Raw genomic sequence first — 9,034 nt, 5'->3', positions numbered from 1 at the left:
TATATGATTCATGCAGGAGATAGAAAAACAATCGTACTACATTGATTTTTCCTCATTGTTCCCAATCGTATATTGTCCATCCCACATAATCATATCATATCTTCTAGATTTAGCAGAAATTAAACTCATTAATGTTACCAAATGCTCTGGATTTATCAACTGATTAATACTCCCTCGTTCCTAAATATTTGTCTTTCTAGAGATTTCAAATGGTGACTACATACGGAGCAAAATGAGTGAATCTACACTCTAGAATATGTCTATATACATCCGTATGTGGTGACCATTTGAAATCTCTAGAAAGACAAATATTTAGGAACGGAGGGAGTATATGCCAAAAATAAGACAAGACCCATTAATTGTTCGTGCTATATAAAGATTGCCCGGTGATTGATCCTATTCCGGCATTGCCATCATCTTCATCGCCGGTAGCTGTGTGGCTTGAGCTTCGAGGAATGGTGTCGTTCACAAATCTCTCAGTACCACTTCTCTTGCTCGCGATCCTCTTTCCTACGCTCGCACTATGCTATATCAATCCTTTTCGGAAAAAAAACTATGCTATATCAATCCAGTTGCCACAAGCGTACACCAAAATACCACAAAACCCACTGCTTATCGTGCTTACATCGTGCTCGTCGAGCCACCGCACTCGAATGCCGACGAAGACGCCCATCGCCAGTGGCACAAGTCTTTCTTGCCAAGTTCGTTGACTGGTGAGTCCAACAAGTCGCGCCTTCTCCATTCCTACACCGAGGTGTTCAGTGGCTTCGCCGCGAGGCTCACCAACGCCGAGCTCGACGCTATGGCCAAGAAGCCAGGGTTCGTGCGTGCATTCCCCGATCGGACGCTGCAGCTAATGATCACCCACACGCCAGAGTTTCTTGGGCTAAGGAATGGCACCGGGTTCTGGAACCAGGCTGGCTATGGTAAGGGAGTCATCATTGGAGTGCTCGACAGCGGCATCTATGCGGCACACCCTTCCTTCAATGACCATGGAGTTCCGCCACGCCACCCCCAGCAAGGTGGAAGGGCTCGTGCGAGGCGGCTCGGTGCAACAACAAGATCATCGGTGCCAAGTCACTCATTGCGGGTGATGACTCTGGTGATGGAGATGGGCATGGTACGCACACCTCATCCATAGCTGCTGGGAATTTCATAGCCGGTGCGTCATACCATGGCGTGGGCACGGGCACCGCGGCCGGAATTGCTCCGGGTGCTCACATCGCCATGTACAAGGTATGTGTTGCTCGTCGCTGCAAGCAATCTGCCGTACTGGCCGGCCTAGAAGAGGCCATCAAGGATGGGGTGGACGTGCTTTCGCTCTTTCTTGGCAGGGAAACCATCGCCAGCTTCGATCACGACCCCATCGCTATCGGCACGTTTAGTGCCATTTCCAAGGGCATCCTCGTGGTGTGCGCCGCCGGCAACAGCGGTCCACATCGCTATCGGGGCTTCATCGGCAACGATGCGCAGTGGTTGCTCACGGTCACCGCCGGCTCCATGGGCCGAAGCTTCGGCGTCAGCATCCATCTCGCCAACGGCAAGAGCATCCACGGAGAAGCACTTACCCAGAAAGCGAGTACAAGCTCAAAGTTGCACCCTCTCCTCTACTCCGAGGAACGGCGGTACTGCAATTACGATCGTGATAGTAGCATCGCTGGTAAGATCCTGCTTTGCGAGGACAATTTCTCGAAGGTTCAACAGTCCAAAATCCGCAACATAATGAGCTCTGGCGTGGTAAGCGTGGTGTGTTGTTCAACAACCGAATCTGCGGCTACTCCACCTTTCTTCAGGCTTCCAACTCCAGTATTGTACAGGTGAACACGGCCGACGGCAACGCCCTCATAGCTTACGCCGCGTCGACGGAGAGCAGCTCCGCGGCGTCTCTCGCATACAACGGCACACAGTATGGCGTCCGCCCAGCCCCCGTCGTGGCCTGGTTCTCTTCCCGGGGTCCAAGCAAACATGCGCCGGGCATCCTAAAACCGGACATACTGGCACCGGGCCTCAACATCCTCGCTGCTTGGCCGCCAAGCACGAGCTCTGGACAGGGCCCTTTCAACGTCATATCAGGCACATCCATGGCGACGCCACACGTAAGTGGTGTCGCGGCGCTCATCAAAGCCATCCATCCCGACTGGTCGCCGGCCACCATCAAGTCTGCCATCCTAACGACGTCGGACATTGTCAACAGTACCGGTGGCTCAATCTTGGACGAGCAATATAGAAAGGCCGACGTGTACGACAAAGGCGCCGGCCATGTGAACCCGGCGAGAGCCGCCGACCCTGGCTTGGTGTATGACCTCAACTCTGTTGACTACTCTGGCTACATCTGCTAGCTCCTTGGTGACAGTGGCCTAGTAACCATTGTGCGCAACTCGAGCTTGACCTGCGCGAAGCTGGCCAAGGTCCAGGAGGTGCAGCTTAACTACCCGACGATAACCGTGTCGTTGACATCGATGCAGTTCACTGTGAACCGGACTGTGACGAACGTCGGGCCAGCGGATTCGAAGTTCAAGGCCAAAGTGGACGTGCCGAGGTCTCTGACAGTGCATGTCGTCCCGAAGACGTTGTCGTTCTCCAAAACCGGAGAGAAGAAGACCTTCAGTGTGTCGGTGAACGGCCACGGCATGGGCAAAGAGAAGAAGGCCTTGGGCGTGTCTGTGAGCGGCCATGGCTTGGACAAAGAAGGAGTGCACGTGGAGGGAAGCTTGAGCTGGGTATCTGAGAAGCATGCACTACCGGAATAACCCTATATGCTTACGGCCTTATCTATGCCGACAGCTTTTTGTCGGGGTCGTCGGCATACCTCAAGCTACGCCGACAGCCTGGAAAAAGCCGTCGGCATACCTCCATCTATGCCTACGGCAGCCGTAGGCATAGTTAGGCCGTCGGCATATATCGATCTATGCCTACGGTAGCCGTAGGCATAGTTAGCCCGTCGGCATAGATGTGACCCGGGTGGCTCAGGGACAAACGGCGGGCTGACGCCGTCAAATCTATGTCGACGGCGCCGTCGGCATAGATATTATCTGTATTTTTTTATTAGGAGCTGCCACGTGGCAGAGCTATGCCGACGGCAAAGCCGTAGGCATAGTTTTCCACCTATGCCTACGGCCTTGCCGTAGGCATAGCCCCGCCACGTGGCGCCTCCTGGCAGCCCCTGGCCGAGAACTATGCCTACGGCATGGCCGTAGGCATAGATATTATTTGTTTTTATTTTAAATTATTTTTATTTTTAAGTTAAAATTTGTTTAATTTAAATCTAACTTATCTAAACTTAAATATACACAAATTATACATCGATTTAGGGTAGAATTTTCCATAGATTATGAATATCCAGTTTGTTTTTGTTTTTGAGTATGTTAGAAATGTGGCCTCCTGTACTTTTGCATATATGTCCTTATGCTTTGTTAAAATCATAAGTAATTGATACTTGGATCGATTTTGACAAATTGTATATGGGTTTTATCAGAATCTTGAAAGGATTATGTGCTATACTATGTTTCAAATTTGAACAAACTTAAATCGTGTTTGCTTCAGATTTACAGAAAACACCCTTTTGTTTTGACTTTTTTGTATATTTGTCATTTCTTGCCCAAACGAGACAAATTTTATATCTACATCCATCAGATTGTTTCAAGGATTGTCGTTCATGAGGAAACGGCCATGTCGGGTTGACACGAAAGGAATCTTATGGTGGGTTTGGCCCAGACCTTGTTCTCAAGTGTTCCTATGGGCCGACCTATCACAACCAGGTGAAAACGTCCATTGGTCAAAGCTCGTCCGGTGAAAGTCAAAGGCATAGATTTCCGGGTCAACTTGTCCAGGGTTAGGCCGACCGGGGGCCTTCGGGGGAGGGGTAGCAATGCCACCAGAGCATCGCGCCGAGTCCTCATACATGTCGAAAGGTGTGGTGCCATGTCTAAAGAGGCAATACGTGGCTCCGGTGTGAGGTTCGACCTCATGAACGACGATGAAATCGAAGTAATCCTTCTGCGGTTTTGGCGTTGCATGAATATTCCTGAACACTTGGAGCGTAATCAATTCATGAGATTCTTACACAGTGCAGACACATATGATATAATATGCATGGCAATTTCTTATATTTTTGTAAGATGCAGGAGTATGTGAAAAAAATCCCCCACCACTGATTGTTTTCCACGTGTCTACAAGTGTGGTCGGGGGCCTTTGGGGGCTAGCTATGCCACCAAATCTTGCACCAGGTCCTCTTACATGTCTGGAAATGTGTTGTCAGGTGCAAACAAATGACATTCGGCTCCTGGAGTGTGACCCCCCTTCACGGAAGGCGCTGCCGCCGGCACTTGGAGGGAGGAAATGGCCGCATCGGGTCGACACGAGGGGGAGGGGGGTCCGCTAGTCGGTTGGGACCAAACCTTGTTCTGAAATGTTCGTATGGGCTGACCTGTCACAACCAGGTGGAAAAGTACATTGGTCAAAGGCCGTCCGGTAAAAGTCAAAGGCCTAGATCTTCAGGTCAATCGGGCTAGGATTAGCCGGTCGGGGGCCTTGGGGGTAGCAATGGTACCAAAATCGCATTGTGTCTTAATATATGTATACAAGTGCGATGGAGGGTTGAAATAGCCAACGGAGCAACGGGCGGCGCACTTCCTTCACAAAACTGGGCACACTCTCTCTATAGCTAGATACTACCTCGAAAATGGTGCAGTTTACAAGAGGCCTTGGGTTAGGCTTATGCGAAATGCGCTCAAACTTTTACCACAACCTACAAGGGCCACATGACGCCACCGTGCTAGGTCTCGAGAATTTCCGGCATCGTATGATTTCTCGTGGATTTTAACGGCTAGATCCAGCATGTCGCTGAGGCACATTCACCCTTCGGTGGTGGGGCTTGCCCCTCCTTTGGTTGCACTAGGCCTACACATACCGCAAAGACATCATATATGATTTGACAAACCACTTTTGGACATCATTTCAGGTGGTCGCCATGCAGATCTGTAACTTCCTGCATTGAAACCCTACGGATGCAATAAATGTCTCAAATATTGCAGGCGGCCCCGGAAAATGCCATGTCCTGCCATGTGTCATGTGATGGCCCCATTTGAGATCACGAGAAGTTTCGAGGTCAATGGAGAAACGGGCAACACACTTCCTTCACAAATCGGACAAGTTCTCTCTCGATAGCCATATACTACCTCGGAGATCTTGTAGTTTACAAGCGGCCTACGGCCAGGCTTCTATGAAACGCGCTCAAACTTTTACCACACCCTACAAGGGCCATATGATGACACCGTGCCAGGTCCCGAGGATTTCCGGCATCATATGATTTCCCGTGGATTTTAATGGCCAGATCCAGCATGCCGCCAAGGTACATTCGCGCCCGGGTGGTGGGTCCTGCCCGTCCTTTGGTTGCACTAGGCCTACACGTACCGTGAATACATCATATATGGTTTTACAAACCACTCTTGGACATCATTTCAGGTGCTCGCAGTTTACCAGCGGTCTCCGGTCAGGCTTCTCCGAAACGCGCTGAAACTTCACCACACCCTACCGTGGCGGGCTCGGCCCGGTCGGGAAGCATGGGAAGGAGCGAGCCGTTTATACCGATTCCCTTCTCCAAAATTGTTAAGTGTTTACTCGGAATAAGAGGAGAAAATATAATTGCAATAGCTTAAATCTCATTGGTGGAGCAACCTTGAGCAACCTTGAGCTTCCAGGAGCAACCTTGAGCTGCCACGTGGCAGGACTATGCCGACGGCAAAGCCGTAGGCATAGTTTCGCCACGTGGCAGCTCCTGGTTGGTTGGACTTAGCGACGGCACCGTCAGCTGTCATCTCGTCCTTTTTTTGCCGACGGTGAAACTATGCCGACGGATGTACGAAAGTCGTCGGCATAGATGCCTATGCCGACGGCTTTAGTATGCCGACGGTCTGACAAGAGTACGCTGACGCATTCTATGCCAACGGGGATATGCCGACGGCAGCCGTAGGCATAGGCCTATGCCGACGGCATTGTGGCCTATGCCGACGGCCTTGGGCCATAGGCATAGCTGCTGATTCCGGTAGTGATGTGGTGCGGAGCCCCATCGTCTTCGTCGTCACAGGCGGTGGTACTGCTCCAGCTCCAGTGCCATCATCATCATCATGAACGATGTCCGTGTCGTGACATGGGTGGATGTTTTTCTTTGTCCATGTTCACTTCCCATGTTTTCCAGTATTATTACTGTTGCGTCAACATAAACACTATATAAATAAATAAACGTCTCATTATGCTTGACTGTACTAATATCAGTAACAAGAAATGTTTACAGAACTTGGTTGGATTTTATGAGTACTTGATTGCTGGATTTGATATCGGGTTCTCTCTTCATAAGTTGCCTGCAACTTTCAGTAGTAGTAGTAGTAGTAGTAGTCGAGGCAAACCCAGTATTACTTGGCAACAAGTACCACTGAATTGTTGATTTTATTGTGGACAAGGCTGTTGACTTGGTGTTCCGATGTAACCGACAGTAATATGAAGTTCATCTTCATAAACTGCAAAAGCTCTCCTCGGGCATTGCTCTTCAGGCAATGGCGTGTGATCGTCGTAGCACTCCGTACGTGTCGCTGGCAACTGAGTGTTGCCCCTCCAGTCTCATGTCCATGATCATCTATTTATCCGCCGGAGATGTTTGGCAGAACATAATAAGAATTAAACCTGGTTAACTGTAGAAGCCAAGTCGATGTGTTTCTCATAGGTTCCATTGCTTCAGACCTCTGCACCAAGTAGCCCAAATGGATGCTGAAGTAGAGGGTATATTCCCTTGTTTGCAGATACTAGTAAGCTTGTAACCTTAGTCCAAACTTTTCTTATTCATCATACTCCCTCCGTTCCTAAATATTTGTCTTTTTAGAGATTTCAAATGGACTACCACATATGGATGTATATAGACATATTTTAGAGTGTAGCTGCAGTCAACTTATCGGACTGGCAATCATTAAGCATCATTTCTGCAATAACCATAGCCTCAGAGGCAACAATAGATAGCTCAACCGCATCATTAGCATCTGCCCTAGGGAGCTTTTGAACATCAATTTTCCCCCTAGATGGTTGATGTTTTCTTGCCCCAAGTGGTTCAGTGAAATCCTTGCCACACACACTCTATGGACTCCTAGTTGAGTATCATCCTTAAGGCCTTTAGCCTCTTGCACAGCCTTGATCTCTTGTGCTTGACCATGAACAGGAGATGTCCTTGCTAGCCACTCCACAGACTTGTAGTTGCTTATCATTCTTAAGAGTTTTAGCCTCTAGTACAGCTTTGTTCTCTTGTCCTTGACTATCAACATAAGAGCCCTTGAACGGTCCTTTGCATGCACCAGAGTTCTGAATGTGAGGGCTAACAATCGCTTCAACTGAGGAGAGCTGTGCTGCACTTTCTGAAGAAACGTGCAGAGAGAAAGGCAGTACCTGCAGGAAAAATATATTCAACCTATGTTAACAGCACATGACAAGAAGATTATGTTTGTGCAGCAGAGGGAACTGGGAAGAGCCAATTATTTTGGCTGTTACAAGCTGATGTTTGCTACTATACTCCTTGTTCACTCACATTTTAATCCGTCAAGGTGATTGACAATGAAACAACACATGCACAAAGTTTAGAACCCCATTAAAAATCATAAGCACATTTGACATGAAAAGAAAAAAGTGGACAATGAAACAACACATGAAGAATACATACCAAAGTGGACAAATATATACTCGTGAATCCAGATACTCTTTTATTTTACCACTATTAGCAAAAGTAGATCCTCTTTTAGTTGGATACTATTATTGTTAGCTTAATTTTGTAACACAATTGGATGCATGCTCCATCTGCCGAATAAAAAAATAGTTGCTGCAGCGAAATGTTGCAACTGCATTTATACATAGAACAGAAAACAAATAATCTAATATTTGACTACTCAGTTCTCCTCAAACTGAACAAAGATGGAATGGTGATGGGCATATCTTTTCCCGATTAACAGGTTAAAATTATCGTCAATCCTAGGCCGAAATGCACGGACAAATTCACGCCAATAGCTGTGAATCAAAAAGGAAAAAAATACTCACCTGCTTGTGCAACGAACGACCGAGAATACAGCTGCAAATACTCCTGTGAGTCAAAAAAGAAAAATACTCGCCTGCTTGTGCAAGCATGGGGTCGTACACGATTTATCCAGTAACAGCTGGTGTAGGAACTTATTCTGAATTCTTTGAAACCCAAAGAGCAGTCTAGAAATAATCTATTCTGATCTAGAAACCTCGTTCAGTCTGAAAACAGATAATTAAACGAAAAGAACACATATGTATCTATACAGAGGGAGGTTTGTTTACAACAATGGGTGGAAAATATAGTGCTACATCCCTCTAATAGCATCTATATATAATGGCCATATAGAGATATCATCAATAATAAAATGGATGATAAAGGGAACTGCATGGAGCAACGCACTGCTATAAGATCCTAGAGCAAAGTAAATATATGTACGATCTTCAATCTTGCAGGCATATAATGTGTTGGCTTTGTTTCTCAAGAGTTGTGTAGGTCATCTTAGGAACATCTGGCTTCAGGCTTTCGGCTCTTGACCTCAAACCATTTTCCTTAGTAAATAATATGCAAATAAATCGACATCGAACTAAGATGGGATAAAAATAAGACTGAATTTCGCTTATAAAATCAAACCACATAGGCGCTCACCAAAGGGTGAATAAATCAATTCTGATTTCTATGTTACTAAAATCGGATCTAATCCAGATGCATCTCACCTCCAGGCAGGTTAGTCCCAATACCATGTACACTAATGTGAAGAGCATCGTGCAAATTAGGATTAACCATGATGGTTGGGACATGAGGCTTACATCCCAGGTTGCCGGAGTCCTATTGATGCTGGTACGAAGTGGCCATGTTTTGGCGGAGGTAAACGCAGTTGTAATATTTAACATCTTTGGGCTATCTAGAACACCGCACAATTCATACTATGAAGACATGCATTGCTGAACATTCTCATCAAATAAAGTGGAACCACTCACCTTT

At 47.3% G+C, this 9,034-nt stretch overlaps 1 pseudogene; it reads left to right on the top strand.

Moving 5' to 3' along the window:
* Window positions 1-455: 455 nt before the first annotated feature.
* Window positions 456-6,129, top strand: LOC119357589 (annotated as a pseudogene).
* The last annotated feature ends 2,905 nt before the right edge of the window (window positions 6,130-9,034 follow it).

This window comes from Triticum dicoccoides, chromosome 2A, assembly GCF_002162155.2.
Source record: "Triticum dicoccoides isolate Atlit2015 ecotype Zavitan chromosome 2A, WEW_v2.0, whole genome shotgun sequence".
Lineage (NCBI taxonomy): Eukaryota > Viridiplantae > Streptophyta > Magnoliopsida > Poales > Poaceae > Triticum > Triticum dicoccoides.
Note: the sequence above shows the minus strand (reverse complement) of the source record. Positions and strands in the feature narration are given on the sequence as shown.